We start from the raw sequence: 27225 nt of genomic DNA, 5'->3' as shown, positions 1-27225 counted from the left end.
GAGCATGAACAGGGGAGGGGCAGAGAGAGAGGGAGACACAGAATCGGAAACAGGCTCCAGGCTCTGAGCCATCAGCCCAGAGCCCTACGCGGGGCTCGAACTCACGGACTGCGAGATCATGACCTGGCTGAAGTCGGACGCTTAACCGACTGCGCCACCCAGGCGCCCCTTCAGGCCAGTTGTTAAATGTAGTCAATATTAAAAATTAAATAAGTGTACAATTAAATAAGTTATATTTAAAAATGGAGGGGTTCCTGGGTGGCTCAGTCGGTTAAGCGTCTGACTTTGTCTCAGGTGGTGATCTCATGGTTGGTGAGTTCAAGCCCCGCATCAGGCCCTGTGCTGACAGCTCAGAGCCTGGAGCCTGCTTCAGATTATGTGTCTCCCTCTCTCTCTCTGCCTCTCCCCACATTCGTACTCTGTCTCTCTCAAAAATAAACATTAATATCTAATAAATATAAAAAAATAAAAACAGTGACAATACTCATTTTTATCACTTCCTAGTTATTTTACTACATTTTCTTACTACTATGCCCAAGATTACTTACATCTATTACATCTTTATGGTAGGCATACTGGAAAATAATGAATTACTGCACATCTCTTTCCAACTCTGCCTTCAGTGACTTCAGGTGGCAATTTGAAATTAGCCATATAGGGAGTATTCACACCACAGAACTTGGCAAAGATTACAAATAAGGCCCAATCCCTTATTGAAGAGCTGGTTGTTAAATATTCAGTAACTCATTGATTGCAGAAAGAAATTTTAGATTTCAAGGCACTATGCCTTATAGAAAAGCAGCAACAGCATAGCTGTTTACAGCTATGAACTTTGAATACAAAGATGATAGTACAAGGCTTTGAGAGTTTGGGAATGGGAAAAACTATTCAGAGGGTAGAACAAGGGATTCAAATATGGATATGGTATAAGAATCCAACTCCATAGCCCAACTAGAACTTTGCATTCTAAGGTTATTTTGGAATAGGAATATCTTAATACCTTTGGTGAAGATGATTACTCATTGTAGTTCCTAGCTCTCAAAGATATTAACCCCTAGATGGGCTCTATAGTAAATTCTTTCCTCTGGTTGATCCTGTGGAGTAACAGGGAGAGTGAAGGTAGCTGGCCTAGATGGGAGCATAAATTTATGAGATCATTAGTCCAGAGAACATCATATTCCCCTAAGCTTCACCTTTACTGAAGTATAAGATTGTTGTGGGGAGAGGATCAGTCCTGCCTGAAAATTTCTTCAGGTCAACCACAGGCCTTGTACAGAATAGATGCTAAGTACTGTATGCAGATGTCATATTGAACTGAATTGAGCTGAGCTACCTGGCATAGAATTAAGGCCTACGTTCAGTACTTTACTGAATATGATTAATGATTTAAGGATCAGAGATAATGTACTTGGAATAAAAGCTTATGAACAAAAGTAATCTGATGGTCTTATATTTATAAGCATACTGTCTAAACATTTTATGTATGAAGAGTTCCAGCGACACGTATCTATACCTAAAATACAATGTTATTTTATGGAAAACAATTAGGAAGCTCCAACTAAAAATTAAGAACACAACTCACCCCAAATATGAAGTGCTTTTTCTTTATATGCATTTTGATTATTTTATCTTTTGACATAGAATGCTACACTGAGTTCTACTTTTGAGGACACTGTTTCTTTTTTAATCAGAGAACACTAAAATTTACAGTAATTTTCTCATAGAGAGAGAATATGGAGGGAACCAAAATATTTGAAGTGTTTCATTCTTTGGCTTATTTCTCTATGAATACTTGAATCCAATAGCATATAAGTAGATATCCCTGTGAATCTGATATTTCAACTTTCACTGTACAGGATGAAGTTTCTAATGTGTCCTGGGTAAATGGCTTTCTTGGTCAAGACTTCAATTCTCAACACTTTTTGTAATCTCCACTAATTGTAATTCAGTGCTAAGTTTTGAGCTTTACAAAACACAAGATCTCTGAACTTGATATTGAATTTCATTTCATTTACCGTTTAATGACTGCTAACAAGTACACTTAACAATAGTTCTTCAACAAATTCATCACCTGGAATCCATAATGCCTTCCTACTTTCATTATCTGTCAGCCCCGTTTTATCTTCATTTTCCCTCATAACCAGCATAGAAGCCATGTTTCACTTACTACAATTACTTTGAAAATACCCAATATTTCATTCTTTCTGCCTCCATCATTCTTACAAAAGTAATTCAACCATCCATACTTTCTATCAATATACCAGAGCAGCTAGAAAGAATCATGCAACTAGGTAGAACAGTATATTAGTTTCCTGGAATTACTATAACAAATCAACACAAATTTGTTGGACTAAAACAACAAAAAATTACTCCCTCACAGTTCTGGAGGCCAGAAGTCTGAAATCATTACCACTGGACTGAACTCAAGATGTTGTCAGGGCATTACCTACCCTGTGGCAAAATCATCTAATTTAGGCCTCTGTGGTCACATTTTCTCCTCCTCTTTTGTGTATAATGTTTTTCTGCTTCACTCTTTTGCTATCATCTACCTACATTCTACATTCTGAGGTAATTTCCTCAATTCAACATCCTTAATCACATCTTGCATAAACTTTACCATATAAGTTAACATTCACTGGTTCCAGGATTTAGGATCTGATACCTTTGGGGGACCATTCATTAACCTACCACAAATAGTTGCTCTTTAAATTCATGATCTCAAAATTCAAGTAGGTTCTCCACATTGCCTAGCAATCTTACTATATATCAGCTGACTCTCCAAGAGGACTGTACATCTGCTCTCTCTCAAATCTTTGATATTGTGTCTTTCAAACTCCTCAGCTAAAGAAGAGTCTACATGTTTTATTTTCCTATCTCTCCAACCTAATTCCATGCCATTGCTCAATTGCTTGCTAGGCACCAGCCACAGTTCATTCAACACATACAGCTCTTTCTTAATTCACAGCATTTTACACACACCATACCTTCTCAGATATGTTGCATTGCACTGCTTTTCTTCCTCTTAGCTCTCCCCCAATATTCAGGCAACACTATCTTGTTTCCAATTTCCACCCTCTCCACACTCTTCCCACTCTACATACTTTATTTAATGTACCTGAAGACCACGTTTGTTTATCTACAATTGTATACCTAGTATATAGTCCAATGTCTGGAGCTTAAAAGGCACTTAATGATTTTCTAAATGAATTCTAAATGATAAATGGAATAACTAAATGTTAAAACCTCACAATTTCATGTTGAAGTATCTGCATGGCTGAGAGTGTGAACTTTGGGTTCAGAAAAACTTGTATTTGAATCCTGGCTTCCTCTTGTCTTAACTGGAAGAACGTGAGCAAAGTAAACAATATCTTGGTATTCTACCTATCATTGATTAAAAAGCAGTGTCAAGTTACAACTCTACCTCTGATCAGGTCTGTAATTATAGACCTTGTCAGAACTCAGTTCTTCATCTTTAAAATCATGGGCTTGGATTAAGTGAAGTCTGACATTCAAATCATGTCTAATATTATATAATTCCCTTTTTGTGGAAGATTCTAAATGGGAAAATTCAATAGGACAAAGAATTTATTAAAATTTCTGACAAAACTTAGGGGCACCTGCGTGGCTCAATCAGTTAAGCATCCAGCTTTGTCTCAGGTCATGATCTCATGGTTTGTGAGTTTGAGCCCCACATCAGGTTCTGTGCTGACAGCTCAGAGCCTGGAGCCTGCTTTGGATTCTGTGTCTCCCTCTCTCTGTCCCTCCCCTGCTCACACTCTCTCTCTCCAAAATAAATAAACATAAAAATTTTTTTAAAAAATAAATAACATAAAATTTATGACAAAATTTATATAGCTATGCTGAATATTTATGACTTTTTAAACTTTTCAATGTTTATTATGTACAACATAGGTACATGAAAATGTTGGTCATCATAATATCTATCTTTTCAGATTTTACTATGCTTGATTCAGGGGGTTGACAAGCCACACTGTTTGCCAATCATTTTTCATCCTACACATTTGAGAGATTGGAAAGCCGTGACAAAGAACTAATTTCAGTTCAGCTTGGGTTATTCTTTGAAACTTTCACAGAACTAGATGGATGTGCTCAATGTGAAACAGATGATAGTTTTGGACAACACATCTGTGAGATGGATAGGTAAGAAACAGTATGAGTTCACTCAGAATTTTTATTTTATATATTGTCAGAATATGGAGAAAAAAATTAACCTCTTTGGTACAAGACAATGTCATATATGGAAACTACTAGCTACTAATTAGAAAAATATTTTAAACATTGTTTCAGGTCATCTTTCAGGCAAGAACTGAAGGCAAGCACATATAGATAATAGACCTTGATATCAGAACCAAGAAGGATATTTAAGATATGCATGCACTGAATAATGAAGAGGGGAAAAAAATGAACTTGGAATCAAGATTATCTGTATTCTAGTTCTGGCGCTGTCCTGAGCTTGCTTTATAACAATATATCATATAACGGTATATATGTCAGTGTTTTCTCCTGCACTAAGATGTATTGAGTCAAATAATTCTTGTCAACTGTCAACAATATGTGTATCAGTTAAGATGACCTAATGCAAGTAACAAGACTTAACTTCAAGTTTACACAATAGGAATACTTACGATTTCATACAATATGAAATCTAGTGATCAGACATTTGATGGCTGCTTGATTTAATGATCAACAATGTCATGAAGGGTCCAGGTTCTTTTCACCTGTGAAGACTCATCCCCTCTTAAAGGATGGCTGCAGCAATTTCAGAAATAACACTCACACACAATGTTCAAGAACCAAAGGGACTCTCTGATGCCTTTAAAAATAAGAGAATTGAGAACATTTTTAAAATTGAATTTCATACACACACACACACACACACACACATATATACACACAAGCATACAGAAACAGAGGAGGGATGTATATATGTACACATAGGAACATGGTATATTTTAAACCTTAGAATACTTTGGTCAAACTGAGTATAATAAAATTGATTGGTTATTCCTAATTTTGCTGGACAAAGTAGAGAAAGAAAAGGATAAGCCTGGGATTCCAAGTGTCAACTCAAGTACCTTATGAATGACCTGAAGTTTTCTGGGTCTGTCCTAAAAGAAACCCTTATCTCCTATAGCTACAGGAGATAAAATTGTTACAGAGCTGAAATTGTTGAAAACCAAACCCAGAGCCTCATCCTAAGAGTGGCTGAATTATAATGTAAGTTGAATTCCCAACCTCAGAGTGCTGCTGTTAAAATAAGAGCATACGGGTGCCTGGGTGGTTCAGTCAGTTAAGCGGCCGACTTGAGCAGTTCATGGGTTTGATCCCCCATCGGGCTCTATGCTAACAGCTCAGAGCTTGGAGCCTGCTTCTGATTATGTCTCTGTCTCTCTTAAAAATAGTAACTATAATTTTTTTTTTAAATAAGAGCATTGATTGGGATAGAATAAGATTCTCAAAATGGGAATGGAAACATATGGGAAGTTCCTGATGAATCTGGAGACACTGAATGCTTAAGTTCTGATGAGTCTCTTTTGCCAGTGAAAACTACCATGGTATCCCTATCTAAGAAGATTACCCCTGCTTTGCCTGAGAAAACCATAACAGCCTCCCATGAAATAACTGCAATGCTGCTAATTCTCTTCAGGTATTCCTCACCTCCGCCCGAGGCTCTTAGTTTCTAGACCCATAACTAGACTCATGTCCCAGCAGACCCTGAAAATTGAGGTACGAAGTGTGGCCTATGAAGAGGTGTATTATATACTACAAAATAACGCCATGCTTTTTCCAATTTATACAGGCAGAAATCCAGAGAATATGTGTGGCAATGGATATTGAGAGTAAGGGATAATGGTAGAAGGAACATAAAATTTACTCAGGCTGAATTTATTGGTATCAGCCATTTAAGCAGAGAATCTGAATGTAATGTTGTGGCTTAGAGGATTAAAAAGGACTCTGGTTGGCTGAAACATAGGCCAAAAGGTGGCCTACACCACATTAAGTAGAAATGCCAGGGGCACCTGGGTGGCTCAGTTGGTTAAGCGACCAACTTCAGCTCAGGTCATGATCTTGCAGTTTGTGAGTTCGAGCCCTTCATCAGGCTCTGTGCTGACAGCTCAGAGTCTGGAGATACTTCAGATTCTATGTCTTCCCCTCTCTCTACCCCTCCCCTGCTCACGCTCTGTGTCTCTCTGTCTCTCAATAATAAATAAACATTAAAAAAAAAAAAAAAAGAAATGCCAGACGGTCTTGGTAAAAGGATAGAAATGCTTAGGGAAGTTGGAATGTTAAGGTATATTTATCCTGTGAGACCTTCTCACTCACTCTTGGAGGGTCCAGAGTTCATAGCTTGACTGTGAGAAATTTGTGAGCACAGCCCCAACATCCTTGAACAGCTTTATAGTCACTCTTCTCTACAGATGAGAAATTATAGTGGGAGCTGCTACCACTGAATCAGGAAATCTAAATGCAAAAGGGACAATTGGATTTCGGAATAGCAGAGGGCAAGTGAAAGCACTTAATGAAAGGCAAGGTAGGTGTAGTTGTCCTAGAGAGAACAGAGCCAAAGTAACAATCAGAATAGTCTAACTAGAAGAGAACACATAATGTTGGCTAGCTGAGCACAGTGTTCCTAAGTATCAAATAGATGCATGTCTTTTAAATTTTTACTTGGATGGGGGGTCACCTGGCTGACTCAGTCTGCATAGCATGTGATTCTTGATCTCAGAGTCATGAGATCAAACCCCATGTTGAGCATGGAACCAACTTAAATATGAAAAATAATTTTAAAAATATATTCTTATTTGATTTGTATAAGCAGAAGAGTTCTGGGTCAAGTGAACAAAAGTCTAACTTAATTAATAAAAACAGAGTCATGACCAATGAATTCCCAGATTTGAGTCAGTGTATAGACCCAGAAACTCATGAGTCAAGGGGACGGTGGGTCCTCTTGAGGAAGAACCCTGTCACACTGTCAAAAATTTTTGTTAATCCTTCTTTTAGCCTTCCCCAAAGGTACCTACAGCCAAAGTGACTGTACCTTAGGGAACATAAAATAATCAGATTATTTAACACGGGCTCTAAACTGATACTAATTCAAGGAAACCCAAATTTCACTGTGTTCTACCACTCAGAATAGGGCTTATGGAAATCAGATAATTAATGGAATTTTAGTTCAGATTTGTCACAGAGTGGGTCCCCAAACTGATTTTATAATCATTTTCCTAATCCTGGAATTCATAAGTGGAATATACATTCTCAGCAACTGGTACAACCCACGCATTGGTTCCTTGACTCATGGAGTGAGGGGTATGATAGTAAGAAAGACCAAGTGGAAGCCACTAGAACTGCCTCTATCCAAGAAAATAATAAACCAAAAGCAATACTGCATTCTTGGAGAGATTGTAAAACTCAGTGCTATCATCAAGGACTTGAACAGGATTCCTATCACATTTCTATTCAACTTGCCTATTTGGCTTGTGCAGAAAACAAGCGGACCTTGGAGAATGACAAAGGACTATCATAAGCTTAACCAGGTGGTGACTCCAATTGCTGCTGAACCAGAAGTGGCTTCATTGCTTGATCAAATTAATACATAGTCTAGTAACTGGTATGCAGCTATTAATATGGAAAACGTTATTTTTGTCAATTTACCACCAGAAGATGTTTGATTTCAGTTAGCAATGCCAGAAATACACCTTCACGGTCCTAGCCCGGGGGTGTACCAACTCTCTAGCCCTAGGTCATAATTTAGTTCACAGGGATCTTGGTTGCCCTTTCCCTTCTACTGATCTAGAACACTGATGACAGACTGATTGGACCTACTGAGCAAAAAGTAGCAACTAGTCTAGATTGTTGGTAAGATACTTGTAGGTCATAGGATGGGATACAAATCTGACAAAATTTCAAGGGCCTCTACTTCAGTGATATTTCTGGGGGTTTAGTTGCATGGGATATGTGGAGATAACCTTTCTAGGATAAATAATAAATTCTTGCATTTGGCCCCTCTTACAACCAAAAAAGAGGCACAGTGCCTAGTGGAACTCTTTGGGTTTTGGAGACAACGTTCCCCATCAGAGTATGCTGCTCCAGTCCATTTACCTACTGACCTAAAAAGCTGTTTGTTTTGAATAGGACCCCAACAAGAGAAGGCTCTGCAACAGATTTAGGCTGCTGTGCCACCACCTGTGTCATAAGATCCAGTACCTCTAGTGTTTGAGGTGCCACTGTCAGATAGGGATGCTGTTCGAATCTTAGGCTGGCTCCTAGAGGTCAATCACAGTGCAGACACTTAGGATCTTGGTAGACAACTGGATAATCAAGTAACTGGCTTGATACAGTGGTGGAATGGCCCTTTTTGAAGACACAGTTACCGGTCTTGGTGGAAATACTGTGAAGGTCTGAAGCAAGGTTCTTCAGAAGGATGCATATGTGCTAAATCAGCATTCAATGTATGGTGCTATTTCTCCCATAGCCAGGATTCATGGAGTTAGGAATCAAGGGGTGGAAATGCGAGTGACATTATTCTATAATGGGAGTCTATACCACTGTTTACCTCCTAGTGACCCACCAAAATTTTGCTTCTTTTCTCCATTACCTCATGCGCTGCTACTCTAGAGATCTTAGTTCCAAAGGGAAGAATGTTTCTACCAGAAGACACAACAATTATTTCGTTGAACTGGAAATTAGGATGAACACATGGCTATTTTGGGTGACTGGTCCTGAGTAATAGGAGAAAACTGAACTGCTACTCTACAATGGAGTTAAAGAGTATGTCTGGAACACAGGCTATCTCTTAGGACATCTGTTAGCAGTACCATATCATGATGAAAATGAAAATGGTCAATGGAAAACTACAACAACCCAATTCAGGCAACATTTTCAATGGCCCAGATCCTTAGGGAACAAAGGTTTGGATCACCCTCTAGGTAAAGAACCATGACCAGCTGAGGTGCTTGCTGAAGACAAAGAGAATATGAACAGAAGGTAGTTCTAAATACTAGCAATAGCCATGTGACCAGTTATAGAGTCAATATCTGTAATTTGAATATTTATTCTTTATTCCATTATGAATATGTTTGTATGTGTATGGGAAATATATTTTCTTTCCTTTCTTCTTCCCTCATATAACAGAACATATATTGACTTTATATGATACTATTTAAGTTACTGGATATCAACGAGAAGAGTGAACATCACCCAAGGACTTCCCATCATCTTCTGGGGAAAGGGTATTTTTGGTTGTACACAGGATAGCTGTATCATGTTAGGTGGAAATATGATCTTGTTATTGTCTTTGTCTGGAGATTATGTAGGATTTAAAGAGATGTGTGGGGGGGCTGAATTGACAAGGGATAACCTATGGTGGTTAATTTCCTATCAGCTAGACTGTGGTACCCAGTTGTTTGGTCAAACATCAGTCTGGATATTTTAGATGTAGCTAATGTTTAAATCAGTAGAATATGGCTAAAGAAGATTATCTTTATTAAGGTGAATGGGCCTTATCCATTCAGTTGAAGGCCTTAAAAGATTGAGGTCTCCCAAGAAAGAAAGAATACTGTCTTTAGAATCAAAAACCTTATCACCTCTCCCCTGGGTCTCCAGCCTCCAGATCCTCCTACCTGCAGATTTCAAACTTGCCACAATTGTGTGAGTTAATTCTTTAAACAGCTCTCTCCATATATATATTCCATTAATTCTGTTTCTCTAGAGAACCCTAATACATCTGATAGGTTCAATAGGTTTTCATAAAAATTTCTGTGAGATCAGCTCCCAGCAAGCATCAAGTCTACCCTCCCCACACCTAATTATGGTCATCTCCACAACCCTGTATGAGACCACTATCCTAACTTCTCATAGCAAATATCAATTTGTGGTTTTTATATATTACATAAATGTAGGGCTATAGTTCATCTGGCTTATTTCATTTATCACAATGTTAAGAAGATTCATCAATATTGTATGTGGTTACAGTTCATTCTCATTTAGTATAATATTTCATTGTATGAATATACTGACTTAAAATTCATTTTACTGCTAATGGATATTTAGGTAGTTTTAAAATTTTATTTAATACTAATGATTTTGCTACAAAAATTTTAGTACATGTCTTTTGGCAAACAAATGACTTCATTTCTTTGGTGAATAAATGCATATATACTTAGTAAAATTGCTAGATAAGGTGCATACATGTCCAGTTTTAGTAGCTGTAGCAAAAACATGTTTTGTTAATTTATATTCTCATTAACTATACATAAGATAGAATGTTCTACATTATTTTCAACACTTATTTTCTCTTTTTTTTAAACTTTAACCCTCTGGTAAGTATGTGTTAGCATTCCTTCATGGTTTTATTATGCATTTCCCTGATGACTAGTAAAGCTAAACACCTTACATATATAATATACAACATAATATAAATATGGAAAAATATTTTATACAAATATGTGTAGATTTTATAAGTTTCTATAGATCTTATAGATACAAAAGCTTTTATATATACAAATTTTATACATACAAATATTTTGTTCATTATTTTATATGGGGACATACATTATTTCTCTTTTTATAACTATCATGTAGTAAGGTGTGTATTCAAACTTTTGTCGTTTTTTTCAATTGGGTTGTTTTTTCTATGTAGTCAGAAGGACTTTTTTGTTTATTAAAATTGCTGTTTGTTTAAAGATAAAATTTTAAATATGTCCTCCATTTGTGTGAACTATTTTTTCCCCATCTTGTAATGGTATCTTGTGATCATTAAGAAATAAAAATTCTTAATTTTAATATAGTCCAATTTATTAATTTTCCATTCTGATTAGCAATACTTTCCATCCTTTAAGGCTGGAAAACAAACAAAACAAAAAACTTTACCTAAAAACTCCCAGCAAATTACCTCTTATATTTAACCGGCCAAAACTGCATCCTAGGTCTATTCCAAAATTATTAAATGAGAGGAAGAACAGAATTGCCAGGACTGACCTGAAGTAATCAAACTCAACATTCTGGGGCTAGAGAGGGGTCCAGCTTCTGTGTGGCTTTTTATTTGGCCTTTGGGCACAAGAACACTGCATAGAAGCACTCAATAAATATTTCATAAGTTTTTCAACAAGGAAACATATAGAGGAAATGACTACTGGATAGTCAACTAAAATTAACCATGGAAAACTACATGTAATATGTGCATTTCTTGTCTGCCATCTCTAATCAGTGTTCTTTATGCTTTTTTTTATGAATGAATTAGATCACCAGTCAGTCTAGAAACCTAGAGACCCATGTACGTCAAATACATATATATGAAAATACATTTTTTAGCAAATTGTACTATGTGCTTTCCCTTTTCACATTCTTTCTCTTTTTCTCCTTCCATGCGTATTGATGTTATCATTACCTCATTTTAGGCTTTTTAGAATAGTCTTCTCTTCCTACACAGAACCCCTTCCATGTATCCTTCAATACACAGAAATCCATCCCCTAATTTTCTTCCTAATGCATCATTTTCTTTAGAATATACTTCCCTGCTTCCAATCTTCCAATGATTCCCAAATGGCAAATGTAGTGTGATGATTCATTTTACATGTCAACTCGATTGGGCCACAAGATGCTCAGATATTTGGTGAAATATCATTTTAAGTGTTTCTATAAATATTTTTGGATGATATTGATATTCAAAATCAGTAGACTGAGTAAAGCAGATTGCCTCCTTCATCTAATCAATTGAAGTTCTGAATAGAACATCAAAGCTGACCAACCCTTCCCCCAACCAATAAGAGAGTTCTTCTGTTTTAACTGCCTTCAAAGTAGGATGTTGACTTTTTCCTGCCTTAAGACTCAAACTGAAAACATAGGCACCTCTCACGTTTTGAACTATGAGCCTTTGGACAAAAACCACACTATAGGCCTTTCTGGTTCTGAGGCTTTGGACTCAGATTGAAGCTACCACATCAGCTCTTCTGGATCTCTAGCTTGCCAACTCATCTTCCAGGTTTTGGGATTGTCAGCCCCCACAATTGTAGAAGCCAATACCATAGAGTAAATTTCTTTCTCTCAATCCTATCCATTCTGTTCCTCTGGAGAATTCTAATACAAAGTCCAAAATCCTTGTCAGAAAATCAGAACTATCACTACCCTCTAAATTTATTTCCAATCAACCATTTCCAACATTCTTTCTCACTACCCTCTCATCAAACATTTTTCACTCTGGTCAAAATATTTCACCATTATACACCCTGTGAGTTCTCCCTCATTGCTGCTATCTTTGTTACAATGAAATACACTAGCTCACCTTTATTTGCTAAAATAAAGCTCACCTTCTCGTTGAAACCTCCCTGTTTCTGTGTGTGTGTCTTCATTAATCACTGTATTTGTTTTAAGTTGTCTTAGATGTATTTTACTTTTGTTGCTCTTTCCCAACCAATTAAAGGCAAACATTTAGTGAGTAATTATGTGTCAGCTACTACACAAAGAGTTTTGCATGCATTATCTAATATAACTACATTATAAGTTAGGCACTATTATTATTGCTATTTTATAAATGAGGAATCAGAGGCTCAGGCATGTTGGGTAATCTTTCCCCAAAGCCAACAGTGGAATCAGGACTCAGCTACAGTTCTGCCTGACTCCAAAGTTCTTTCTCAATACCACCATACTGATATTTGGGTTTTTAACCCTGTCTGTTTACTACAGTTTCTTGTATACAGCAAAACTTGATAATTTCTTGATCTTCATAATAGTAAATGATATTCCAGTTTAAACTAGAATCTAGTGAGCATTCCATGATAGATTCTCCTAGCTTTGCTGCAAAATAACCATGAAGACATAGAAACAGATGCTCACAGTCCCCCAAAGCTTGGATATAAAACCATCATCTTGCTATTGATTCTCCTAGCATTGTGAAGATGAATTGTGAATCATGATTTGTATCCTGAAGAAATGCTATTATGTTATCAATGAAGGTGAGGTTGCTCATAGGTTTTTCATTTTAACTTAGCATTGGCCTTAAACCTCCCAATACAGCCTTCCTTATCTGTTAAAAGCTAGGGGAATAATAACATACTCTAAATAAGAGCTAATACATAGCTCTTACTCTATGCCAGACACTGTTCTAAGTGCATTAAACACAATAATGCACTTAATTCTCACACCAGCCTTTTGACATGAGCACTCATCATATCCCCATATCACAGATGTGGAAACTGAAGCATAGAAACACATCAAATGGCATTCTTAAGTACAGATAGTAATTGGCATAGATGGATTTGAATTCAGAGTCCTAAAGATTATCACAATGCTAATCTTCACTATATATATTCATAAGATAGGTGAGTTCCTCCTATGCTGCCTGGCCTTACATTGCAAACTCTGCTCCCTCCCATCCAGTACAAATGCTGTGATCCTTGGAGCCCCTTGGCTGACTCAGGGAGCCAGCTGCAATGGTTGCCCTCTGAAGGGTATAGGCAGCCAACTTGGACTGCATCCTGCAAGCCTCTCTGCTGGAACTCTAAGAGTATGGGCCAAGACATATGGCTGCCTCCACCCAGCTTTCAAAGGACAGGGCTGCCAATAGCCTTGCAACCCAAGCTGGGGAGCACCCTGGGAACAGGACTGGCAGAGAGTCCGGAAGGTCCTTCCCAGTGAACATCCAGCCAAAGATGATTTTTCTTTAGCCTTAAGGTCTAGAGAGGGAATTTGTCCTGTTATGTTTTGGACTTACTTGATACTTTTTTTTCTCCCTTGTGAGGTGGGAAGGTCTATCCCGTACCTGTCTTACCACTGAGTTTTGGAAGCAGGTAACTTGTTTGGTTTCACAGATTCACAAATGGAAGGGAATTTGCCCCAGGACAGATTGTACCTTGAGTCCCTCTTATATCTGATTTAGATGATTTTTAGGTAAGACTTTGGACTTGAACTTTAAAGTTAATGCTGTAAGTTAAGATTTTGGGGGCTATTCAGATGAAATGAATGCATTTTGCATTTGAAAAGAACATGACTTTTAGGGAATCAGAGGTGGAATGCTATCTACTGAATGTTTGTGTCACTCCACCCCCACCCCAAACCACATGTTTGAACCTAATCTGCAAAGTAATAGTACTTGGAAGTGAGGTCTTTCGAGGTGATTAAGTCATTAGAGTGGAATCATAAATGAGAGTGGAATCTTATAAATGAGATCTGTGTCCACTTAGAAGAAACCACATATAGCTTCTCTGCCCCTTAAACCATGTGAAGACACAGGTAGGAAGATAACCATCTATAAACCAAGAAGCAGACTCTCACCAGACACCAAATCTGCCAATACCTTGCTTGATCTTGGACTTCCCAGTCTTCAGCATTGTGAGAAATAAGTTTCAGTTGTTATAAGCCACACAGTCTATAGTATTTTGTTATTGCAACCCCAATGGACTAAGAGGTATGGCTCAAAGATGACTTTTCATACGAGATACTCTTAAGTTTATATCTACAATTTAGACCTTTGGCTAAGCACCCGAAAATATCCAACTGCCTACTTGATATCTTTACTTGAATATCTATTAAGAATCTCAAATTTAACATATTAAAAATAACCTGCTGATTGTGCTCTAAAACCCATTCTCTGGCAGTCTTCCCCATTTTAGTTAAAGATTCTTCCATTTGCATTCAGGCAAAAAACCTTGCAATTAACCTTGATGTGCTTCCTTTTCTCACACAGTAGTTCCAATCCATTGCAAGATAACTTTTGGCATAGCCATCAAATATTCTGGGACCCATATAAATTTGCTAACTTTTGACCATTTTTGAGCTAGAATAGTATCAATTTCAAATGGCTCAACTTAATATATACCCAGAACCAAACCACCATCTCTACCACTACGGTCCTTGTTCAAGTCACCATTATTTCCCATCTGAGTATTACAGTAGCCACTTGATAGACTTCCAACTTTCCTGCAAGCTATTTTCTAGGCAGCAGCCCTAGTGATCTGTGAAAGGTACAAATCAAATGTCTCACCATTATTCAGAATACTCCAATGGCTCCCCATCTCAGTCAGATTAAATGTCACCATCCTTAAAATGCCCTACAATGTCCTTCATGATCTTGCCGTCTGCTATTTTTCTATACACGAGCAAATCACATCCCTCACATCCCTGCCCTGCCTCTAACCCTCTTCCACCCATGCTAACCCCCTCCTGTTCCTCAAACACAGGAACAATGCTTCTTTTTGGCATGCACATACTGTTCCATCTCTCTGCAATTCTCTTGTGCAGATATCTACATGACTCTTTCCCTCCTTTTCATGGGACTTCTGCTCAAATATCACCTTAGCAGAAGGGCCTTTCCTGGCTACTGTAAGATGGCATGATCCTAGTGCTCTCTTCATAATTCGCCTCCATAATATTTGTCACTAATATATCATGCGTTTATAAGTTTATTGGTTTATTGTCTATATTTATACATTTTCTTAGGGAGGAACTTTGTTGTGTTCATTGCTCTATCTCCGATCTAGCTCATTTTAAGTAAAAATAATATGTATGAAAGAAAGGGAGGGGGGAGAAAGATTAAACCAGCAGCATTATTTTAAATAAAGGATATAAGTGAGTGAGTATAGTTCCCTGATGTCTCTCTTGCTCCTTCTTGGAGAGTACCCAAGGTTAAGTTGCTGATATAGTCTGAGAAGAGTGATGGCTAGAACCAACAATATGTATCAGATCATTATGACAGAAGACAATCTAGTTTTGGGTCCTTATTCAGTAGGTTGTGACCAGGTCATAGGATGTAGAAACACAATGTTCTATCCATTAGTATTCTTATCAACAGTCATTACATGTTCTTCCTATTCCAGAAAATGGTGTGAGAATCAATACAGATACTTTATGTGAAAGTATATCATAAACTGTACTGTTCTAGATAAATTCATGTGGTGGCTGATAACACTTCAAATTTCAACTAGAGTATTAATAAAAAATATCATATAAAGAAATAAAAAACAGATTGTTCCCATGTGTTTATCATCTATGATCTATGCTGAAATAATCCAGAGTATGATATCATTTAGCCATTTACAACCTCAATTTGAAGTAGCAATAATATATAAACTTAAGAAAGGGAACTATAAAAACAATTATAACACAAAAGTATTTACATAGCTGTACTTCCTGGCCTTAAGGCTTTGTGTCAAACAAGTGATTTCCTAAGAATAAGTGACCAGTACATATTTGTTGAAATGGTGAATTTTGTTGCTGTTGTTCCTATCAATAACCAAGAGAAATCCAGGATTCATAGTGGTTTACGTTTTATTTTTTTTTCATTAAAATATATTTATAACACGAAGTGAATACTAAATTAGGTGTTTGGGTGTTTTCTTTCTTTCTAAAGTTTCTCAGGAAACCTTGAGGGTATTTGGAAAAGATCCATTGCTTTGGGAAGTCAGACATTGCATAACTATGGTTTAAATGCTTTTGTGAACACTTTTTACTTTTGGAGAGTGGTGTATAGAAGCACCTTAAAATCTAGTGAACTTGGTTAGGACCTTCCTGTTAGCTCTAGAAGAACCATTTAATACTTCTATTGTGTTTTTAGAGCTCTGTTCATTTCTTTTTTCTTTTCTTTTTTTTTCTTTAACTCTTTTCCATTTTGTTTTTACATGGAATTCTTTGGCATAATGAATGCCAAGAATGAAAACCATGGATTTACCCTTGAGGCTAAACTTTCCCCTGAACCCAACCCCTCCCCTCCCCCTTCTTTTTTTTTTTTTTAACATTACCAGTTGCATTCACCCTTATTTGAATAGAAATTTCTTACCCCCTACACAGCCATTGGCAATGACTGCCTCTGCCTACCTCAGCTTTTGAGATTTGTGTTCATTTCAAATTTGTTCCTTTAAAAAAATAATAAAAATAGAGTTCTGATGCTGGAAAAGCTGGAGGTATTTGAGATACTGATTTAAATATTGCCTATCTGATGGTATTTCTGGGCTTTTAGTCTAGAGAAACTTCTTTGCACTGGGTGAGAGCACCAAGGTAGTTGATAAAAGAGAGAGGGGCACTGTACTCTCCCAAAGATCAAGTGAAGAATCTGGCTTTACTTGTCTCTCAGAGCTGGAGCCACAGGCAAGAGCATCAATATGCTGCCTGCAAAACTCTCTCAAATAGCCTTACTCCTGCCCAGTTTTTCTAAGCCTACTTTCTTAAGTATTAATTAACAAATGAACCAATCCAAAACCACTTAAATGTTGGCTATTTACACACTCATTCCCATTTTGTGAAGAAAAGGGATAGGTTAAATTACTTATAAAAAAAGTGTAGTGGTGCCAACATACTTATTTAATTTATATTTAACAAGAAAAAGAAAAGAAAAACTAATTGTCTCTATATTCCCCCTCCCGACAACACTCCATGCTTCATATTTTCTCTTGACTTTGTATAGAATTATTAAAAGGGAAAGAATTTTCATGGAAAAGCTATTGCTATAATGTGCTGATTGTTACATTAATTTTTCCCCCAGCTCTATTGCTTGGCAGGAATTTTGGACTTTACTCAGGAACTGCTTAGTGAGCTTGTTGGTGGATGGGATTAGCTTAATCTCCTCTCACAAGCCTCTAAGCACTGGGAAAGGCTGGGGTGGAGGAGTGCAGTGGTAAAATGGGAGGGCAGGGAAAGAAAGGTTGCTGATGACCAATGCCAAAGTTAATTTCATCTCAGAACTAAATTTGAAAAGTGAGAAGGGAGGAAGGGGAGGGAATGTGGGCACAGAGATGGTGAATAAGAGTGTTAACCTGGGGTAATACTGGTGAGTTCTTCTTGATTTCACTGTGGAGTGCCTCCAAGTTCTGGGGACAGGCAAAAATGAGAGGTAAAGAGTAAGGTCAGGGAAGAGTAGAAGGGTGAAATGTGAAATACAAAAAAGGGAAAAAAAGAAAGAAATTTCTGGATATGAAGAGAATAGGGGGCCAACCTGAGATTTGACTCACATTAGTGTACCTTATCCACCATGAAGATGGCGTCGGTGGGGACCACAGTAAGATTTTAACATAGAATTCCTAACTTCTTTTTGATCAAGAGTAAATCAGTTAGACTGATGAGTTTTGGAACACAAAGTTTAGGACACAAAGGAACTCTACTGTGCAAAAGAAATATGAGGTATTATCATTACCATTGCTGCATCTGGAGGAGACAGATTTGGCTTATATACTTACAACACAGTAAATTCACTAATTTAAAATTTTAATGTATACCACTTCCTATTCCAAACAAAAGAGGGAATTTTACCAGTTAAGGAGGTATGTTTTCTTTTATAGACAATGGGGCTTGGCAATATTTTAAAATATTCTACAATATTCAATTTTGAACCTGAATAACAGCAAATATATTAAGAAAACTTTTTTATTAGACCAAGAATAAAACTAAGGCAATTAGATGTTCTCCTACAATTATATAAAATTAAGGAGGGTAAAAAATGGAGAATTAAAAAAAATTCTTTTATGTTTATTATTTTTGAGAGAGGGGGAGAGACAGACAGACAGACAAAGAGCAGGCAGGGGAGGGGCAGAGAGAGAGGGAGACACAGAATTGGAAGCAGGCTCCAGGCTCTGAGCTGTCAGCACAGAGCCCAATGTGGGGCTCAAATTCACAGACTTGATATCATGACCTGAGCTTAACCGACTGAGCCACCGAGGTGTCCCTGAAAATTGAGATGTTTATGGAAATTTGTCTATTTTTCCTATTAAGTCATAAACTTAACTTGAGGTGTACAATTACTGAAGGTTTAGATAGAAGTTTGTAAACAGTGGTATTTTGCAGAATTTTCCCGCATATTTCTGGTTTCTTAATAAATTAGCCAATTAGAACATTTTAATTCATAGTTTAAGAAACCTAGTTAATACCCATAAAAGGGATGAACAATATTGAATATGCTTTTATACACACTGTTCAAAAAGCTAAGTGTTTTTGTTTTGACGATTTACTGCTTGATGAGAGATAATGCAGCAAATTTACCAAATCTGTGTTTGTTCTTCACGTATATTTTGTCTTTTCAACTGTATTAATTTTTCCCAAGAAAATCACTCGAATTGTTCACCATCTTACATGTGGATTAGTTCTCTAATTCATTACTGTCTCTTCTTACCTTCTTTATTTGATTGTTCTTTACTCAGTCTATTTAACTTGAATGCATAGTTTTCCCCAAATCTAATTATTTAAACTTCTCATTTCTCCTTCAACATTACTGCTTTGTTTCTATAGGTTTCATTAGTCTTATCATTCAGTTCTAAGCACTCTTTAATCTTAATGATGTATTAATTGATCCATCGGTTAACGTATTTTTTTTAAGTTCCAAATATACTTTTTTGGCTGATGAATTTGTCTTTAATGTTTTACATTTCTAACTACATTTATAGAATGTGATCTCTATGATATTTTTATAAGTTTTATATCGTCCATTGGATCAATTTTTTATGAATGTTCTATATTTGCCTTAAATTAAATGTACATTCACCAGTTGCTCAGTATAAGACAATGTCAATGAATAGAACAGGTTAATGAATTGCTTTTCTAATCTTTATTATTATTTTTATCTGCATAACCTATCACTTTTTGTGAGATAGGTGAAAAAATCTTCACTGTTATTCTCCCCTTGCTCACTCAGCCAAACTGAATCCCTTGCATTTCTTAAACACTCCAAACATGTTCAAAAGTTCAAGTCTTTGTTTTTGAAGTAGCTTTGGGTGGTTTGTCCCCAGATTCTGTATAGTTTGTTCCCTCACTTGCTTCAGCCTTCCTTGATATGTTTAATAAGAACCATTATAGTAAAAGGAATCAAGTAGAAGTTTCTGAAACTGGCTCCTCCACCCTTGGTCTCTAGCCAAAATAATAAAAAAGAAGTAATATATACTGAAATTATTGAGGAGATTAGTTCTACAAAGACTTAAAGGTGTAGTCCTTATTACTCCCTACTCAATTTACCTATTTGCCCCTATAAAAACCAGATGGATTGTGGCAGATCATGGTAAATTTCTATAAACAACAAAGTCTCAAATGTGGCTGTTCTGATAGATATGGTGTCTTCACTGAAATGGATCTACAAAAATATCAGGCATTTGGTCTGTGATTGGTGGTCTGGGGAATGCATTTTTCTCAATCCCCATTAGCAAAGAAGTTCAAAAATAGTTTATGTGGGAAGAAAGGCATATATATTGTCTTGCCTAATGGCTATGTTACTTCCTGTTCTTTGCCTCACCATAGTCTGCAGAGATTTTGGTTATGTTGGCTTTCTACAGGATATCATGCTGTACAACAACATTAACGGTATCTCAGTCAGATTTTGCATAAAATACTCTAGAAGCCTTCGTAGGTCACATATGGGTAGGAGATAATCTCCATGAAGATTCAAAGGTCAGCCATATCGGTAAGTATTTAGGGGTCCAGTAACCTGAGGTCCACGAGGACAAATTTATTTGGATTCTAAAAGAAGCATATATTACATTTGGGAATATTGTTGTAACTAATTTTTGAGTGTCTTGGAAGGCTTATTTTTTTGAGTAGGGTGAAGAGCAATGTTCCCCAGATTGTAAACTGGCCTTTCTATTGGGTCATATGACCCAGTGTATACTATCATACTACATATGGATCATTTGTGGAGGCTCTAGAGAGTCCTAATAGGGGATTACAGTACAGGCTGTGTTTCTGAAGCAGGTCACGACTTTTGTAGCAGAGGACTATTTCTCATTGAAGACCAGCTTTAGGCATGTTGCCAGGCCCTACAGAAACTGAGCAACTGATTCTAGAAGAAGTAGACCACTTTTGATGAGCCACACTATCACATCCATCATGATGTAAGGTCAGGTGAAGTTATAACAATGCACTTTTGAATATAAGTAGTGCATTTGAAATTAGGCCTGAGTATATCCAGATGGGTCCAGACTCCCATGTTATTTCCCTCTGTTGCCTGATGATATTCCATAAACTTACCCTTATGGCTTCATTGGAGACTCCCTATATCTGCAAAGGAAAATATGTATGCCTGGTTCACTGAATGATTGCCTTTGTTATGTTGGCCCTGAATGAAAATGAAGGAAAATCTTCTCAGACAAAACTAAGAGTTGTGCACTTAGTTATTTGTTTTTAAGGACTCTGCTGGTTCAGAAGTCCTCTTTACTAGGGAAAGGGATGGAGGTGGTGATTTTACCAGAGAGTATATCAAGGTTCCAGTGATCTTAAAAACCTATTATTCATTGGATATTTGTAGTTTCTTATGCCTATAGAACAACAGGTAATAAGATGTCAAGGATGGTGTGACAGATTACACAGGGAGCTAGGATTATTGTTACACAGTAGGAAGAAAGGAATGAGCCTAGAGATTCATTGGGGCACCTCCTGGTGCTTCATTGACAATTATAACTGTCTGCATGTTTGTCTTCTTTGTAAGTCATGAATAGGTTTGGGCTATACCAGGTAATTTTTTACATATACCAAGATGGTATACATATAATATATGTAATATATTATATAGATTTCTCCTTTTCATGGAGAAATATCTGTTAATGTGCCTAATAACATTGATGAATTTTCAAAAACTAACTCAACCTTAAAGTGAAACATAAATCTCTCTTGGTTAAGCTCTTACCTTCCTATATATACATATATATGTATATATTCATGGATTTAATTTTTTAAGCTTTAAAAAGATTTTTTAATTCTTGTATTGAAGTGTAATGTACAAATTTGAGTGTTGCAACTGGATGACTTTTCAGAGTTGTATACTCCCATGTAACCAACACTTAGTCTAAGATTTATAACATTACCTGAACCTAGAAACCTCCCCTATATCCCTCCTAGTTAATACCACCCCCAAATAGAAGCACTATTCTGGCTTCTACCCCTGTAGATTTACCAGTGCTGCAGCTTTATCCACATGAATCATACAGTATATATTTCCTCTGTCTAGTTTCATTTCCCCAATATTATATCTGTCTTTATATACAACAATTCTTTATTTTACATTTATGTATAACATTCTATTGTATAAATATGTCACAATTTGTTCAGGTTTACAGATCATGAATGAAGCTGTCATCCATACTTTCATATGTACCTTCTGTTGCATAGATGCACTCATTTCTATTGCGTCTATACATAGAAGAATGACGAAGTCTTAGGGCATTATATATTCAGATTTAGTAAATACTACTAAAATATTCAAGATGGATGTAGCCATTGAAGTTCACAGAAGAAAGGTATGAGAATTCTATTTGGTCTACCTCCATCTTAACACTTGATTTTTTTTTTTTTTAATCTTAGACATTGTAAATGGGAAGGTAGTGATAGCTTAATGTGGCTTTAATTTGCACTTTCCAGATAACTGAAGATTTGAAGACATTTTTATATACTTATGGAACATTTTTATACCCTGTTTTCTAAAGTGACTATTTAGGGAGCATCTGGATGGCTCGGTTGGCTGGGTGTCTGACTTCGGCTCAGGTTATGATCTCATGGTTTATGGGTTCAAGCCCTGCATCAGGCTCTGTGCTGACAGCTCGGAACCTGGAGCCTGTTTCATATTATGTGTCTCCCTGCCTCTCTCTCTCTCTGTTCATCCCCTGCTCATACACTCTCTCTCTCTCAAAAAGAAATAAAAGATTAAAATAATAAAGTGACTATTTAGTTGTTTTCCCATTCCTTAAATGAGTTTTATATATTTTTGTTATTTGTCAGAATGTGTTTCAGTATGAGTAGGTCATGTATGTTACAAAGATTTTTCCCAGTCTTTGGACTGATTTTCCTCACCTTTAATATCTTCTGATGAAGAACAATTTTCAGTTCTAACAAAACCTAATTCGTTAATAGGTTATGGTTAGTGTTTAAGAAAACTGTTTAAGTTCACTTTGACTATTCCAAAGACATGAGTTTCTCTTCTGTGTTATCTTACAGGAGTTTTTTCTTGTTTTATGGTTTACTTTTATATATACAATTCTTCTGGAGTTGAATTTGGGGAGAGTCAAAGTGATATGCAATACTAATGTATTTTAAAAATATGGATATTCAATGAAACCAGTACCATGTATGGAAAAACCCTATCTTCCCCCACTGTTTTGCAGTGTCATCCACACACATATATACAAAGTCTTTTTTAGTAAACGTTTGTTTTACCTCAAGTTTAGTATAAGTTTTGTTCCTTATCAAGATTTTTTGGTAATTTTTCCTTTGCATTTCCATACATATTTTGGGGTCACTTTTCAATTTCTAGAACAAGAAATTTTTTCTGGCATTTGTATTGGGATTATATTAAATCTATTGATTAATTTGATACAAAGGATATCTTTGTGATATTGAATCTTTTTAATTAAAATTTAAAAAAAATTTTAAGAGGGAGAAAGCACAAGCATGCTAGTAGGGGAGCCAGGGGGAGGGGGGAGAGAGAGAGAGAGAGAGAGAGAGAGAGAGAGAGAGAGAATCTTAAGCAGGCTCCACACTATGCAGAGCCTGACACGAGGTGGGGCTTGATCCCACAATCCTGGGATCATGACCTGAACAGAAATCAAGAGTTGGAGGCTCACCTGCCTGAGCCACCCAGACACCCCCAAACTGAATCTTTCAGTCAATGGATATAGCATACCTCTCTTGTCATTTAGATTCCTAATTTCTCTCAAAAATGAATCCTAACACAGAATCTTAGATATTATATTAAACATATTTTGTTGGTCACTGCAGCCACTTTTGCATTTTAGTTCTGCCTTCTAATAATTCCATTTAAGTTATCGCTAAAAATATGGAATGGGGCAAAAGAAACCTAGATCACTAGGCAAACTGTTAGGGAGGTTTCCTCCAGCTTAATGTGAAGATTCAGTAGCTACTTCCTGGAAAAGTTCACTCAGTTAATTATTGATTCAATTCTAAGAATTTTCATGCAGCCCTCATGTCTCTAGCTTGTCTCAAGTATAGCATGAAATGTTCATTAAATTTTGGATAGGGGCACCTGGATGTTTCAGTTGGTTAAGTATCCATCCCACGGTTTGTGAGTTCAAGCCCTGTGTTGGGCTCACTGCTGTCAGCACAGAGCCTGCTTCAGATCCTCTGTCCCCCTCTCTCTGCACCTTCCCTCCCACTCTCACATGCTCGATCTCTCTCTCAAAACTAAAAAAAAAAAAAAAAAAAAAAAAAAAAAAAAAAAAAAAAAACACTAAAAAAATTTGGATAGATTATGACTATATCATTCCTTTTCCAGGGCTGGGTTACAGTCTTTAAATCATTGGCACTTGAACATTCAGGAATAAGCAGCAGCAATGCCAGGCTTTCTGGAAAAATTCTCTCAGCAGCCTTGTACAGATTCATTCTTTGTAGCCAGATTCATTCCTTGGCCTCCACTCTCTTCTCATTAACTTTAATCCCAAGTCTTGCATTTGTCTCTAGGAATACATATATTCTTTCAGTTTGACATATTTTTATTCATTTTTGAATAATCAATCATTCATTTGATATTGTTAAAGCTTCCAGACAGAACACTTGTTTGGTCAACATCCCAAATGATGATTCACCTGGATTCATAATTAGACCCAACATTCTTTCTATGCTTCCATTCTGTCTTTGGTAATTTGTAAAAATCTCATATCCACAAAGTTAATAATTCCATGAAAAAAAGACCCCTGAAATTTAGCTGGTACAACCAATTCATCCCATATTGTTCTTCATTTTTACCATTGCCTACTTCTGGGAAATCTCATGCCATCCTGTTACTAATTCCCCTTCTGTAATCTTGCCAAAGATAGATTTCAAGTTCACATTGATAGTTTTTGGTATCTATATATTGCATCTATTTATAATCATAAAGTACTGTGTTCTGTAACCTGCTCTTTTTCACTTCAAATATATATCCTAAACATCACTCTTGGGTTATACAACTGATGACCACCAATCTTTCTTTCCTGATTATTTCTTCTAAGATAATCCTACTGATGGTTTAGAATTGAGATGATGTGATGAACCATAGAACAGAGACAGCAACTACTTACTAAAGGGATTCAATCAATTTGGAGACATCCAGAAGAGTTAAAGACAACTTACAAAAGAGAAAGTAGGACGGTGGTTGCCGCGGGTTGGAGGGTGGGGATTAGGGAGATGTTGATCATAGAATACAAACTTCCGCTTACAAAACAAAGAAGTTCTCGGGATCTAATGTACAATATAGAAATTGTGGTTAATAACAGTGTATTATATACATGAAAGTTGCTAAGAGTAAACCTTAGATGTTCTCCCCACAAAAAAGGAAATGGTAATTATGTGACATGTAGGTGTTAGCTAACCCTATGGTGGTAATTATTTTGCAATATACACATATATCAAATCAATACCTTAAACTTACACGATGCTATATGTTAATTATAGCTCAATAAAGCTGGGGGAAAACCTGTTCAATTGATCCCTGAAGTTCATAGAGTAATTCTTGTACACAAACCCCTTTAACTCTACCAGTTCTGATTCCCTGACCCAGAGCCAAAGCATCGGCTGAAAAATAATTTTAATATCGCATATATATCTACCAACTGCACAATTATGTGGTTATAACTTATTATTTGGGGCAATTTAGGATTTAGAACCAGTTCTTGAAGAAATCCTAAAGTGTCCTAGTTGCCATGACAAAGGGCAGAGAGCAGGTCCTCTCCTTCACCAGGGCCAACATTTTCTTTCCCAATTCCATTAACCACTGAAATTTTAAATGATAGATTTGTCACTTATATGATCTGTCCATGATAGATAAAACTTTTGAAAATTTAATCTCACAAAAGTCTAATAACACATATTCTATTGTTTCTAGCACATTCTAACTTTCATTGTACTGCCTGAGTTCTTCCTCCATAAGGGTTTTTGTAACTATGACAGCCCATATCAGCTTCTTTCCTTGAAAATTTGTGTGACATGGGGCGCCTGGGTGGCGCAGTCGGTTAAGCGTCCGACTTCAGCCAGGTCACGATCTCGCGGTCCGGGAGTTCGAGCCCCGTGTCGGCTCTGGGCTGATGGCTCAGAGCCTGGAGCCTGTTTCCGATTCTGTGTCTCCCTCTCTCTCTGCCCCTCCCCCATTCATGCTCTGTCTCTCTCTGTCCCAAAAATAAATAAAGGTTGAAAAAAAAATTTAAAAAAAGAAAATTTGTGTGACTTAAGATCTTTTAAGTTTATACATTAATTATAAAGTTATAAAGGTACTTTGGAGATCTTTAGCTTGCCAATCCTATTTTATAGGAGGTAGTCTGAGGCACAAATAGACGATAAATGGGAATGCCATGTAATTTCATATTGTATATGTTGTTTAAATATATATAACACATTACATATATGCTTATGTTACATATATACACATATGCACATGTATATAAACATATGTATATAATACATTCTCTGAATTGGTCATCATCCCGAGTGTTTTATTTTCTCCCTTGGTCCCAAAATACAATATTATGAATATATCAGATATAGTGAATTGATTTGGAGAGGACCTTTACAAAATTCTAGAGAGACGTCCAAATTGTAAATAGATGATATCTGCCGATCATTCTTGGAAAACAGAACATTATTAAATTTAAATATCCTCCTTCAAACGCTTAATTTTCTTTTTTAATCAGGCTAGAAACTAAGAAATGCCAATAGAACAAGCTGAGGTTTAACAGTATTGATCCTGTTCAGAGTTGTGTAGAGTAGTGTACAGCATCCAAGAAAAAGAAAAGACCCATTCTAGGTCCGAGCATAACAAAACGTCTAGGTGATTGTCAATGTGCAGTTAAATCCCCCTCTGAATGGAGACTTGAAGAATTCGTCCCACTGTGCCTTTAAAAAGCCTCTTGTGTGTTAGTGTGGACTCCGCTGCCAGGCCTAGCTGGGACATTCCTCATCTCTCACCACTGAGATTCTCTAGATGTCTGTCCGCCAGTCACGGAACTTGCTGAATAGGTCAGCGTTACTTCATGCTCACAGAAAAGGTGGCAAAACAAGCCTGTTGTCTGCTCCCTCTGCTTATTATTTGTTTTAGGCAAATATGAGTCCTCAGGTTTGAGACAGAGCACTGGTGGTAACTAGAGCACAGAAGAATAGCTTAAAGGAGGTGAAGGCAGGGGTTGGCAGGCAGTTCTCACTTGGGGAAGCCTGAGGAGGTGGGGGTTTGGGGTGAACAGGGGCAGAAACGTGAGTTAAAAGAAAAGTCCAAGTGTGCGTCTGGAATCCTTAAACAGAGGCAGAATACTGACTAGTTGGGCAAAT

General features: G+C 36.8%; 1 protein-coding gene across 1 annotated transcript in view; it reads right to left on the bottom strand.

Annotated features, from left to right (window-relative positions):
- The window catches only part of OSTN (osteocrin), a 214188-nt gene extending 209481 nt beyond the window's left edge, over nt 1-4707 (bottom strand). The window contains exon 1 of the mRNA XM_047875753.1: nt 4647-4707. The gene's annotated coding sequence lies outside the window, so the exon portion shown is untranslated. The remainder of the gene's footprint in view (nt 1-4646) is intronic.
- Nucleotides 4708-27225: the final 22518 nt, after the last annotated feature.

This window comes from Prionailurus viverrinus, chromosome C2 (assembly GCF_022837055.1).
Source record: "Prionailurus viverrinus isolate Anna chromosome C2, UM_Priviv_1.0, whole genome shotgun sequence".
In the NCBI taxonomy this organism is placed as follows: domain Eukaryota; kingdom Metazoa; phylum Chordata; class Mammalia; order Carnivora; family Felidae; genus Prionailurus; species Prionailurus viverrinus.
Note: the sequence above shows the minus strand (reverse complement) of the source record. Positions and strands in the feature narration are given on the sequence as shown.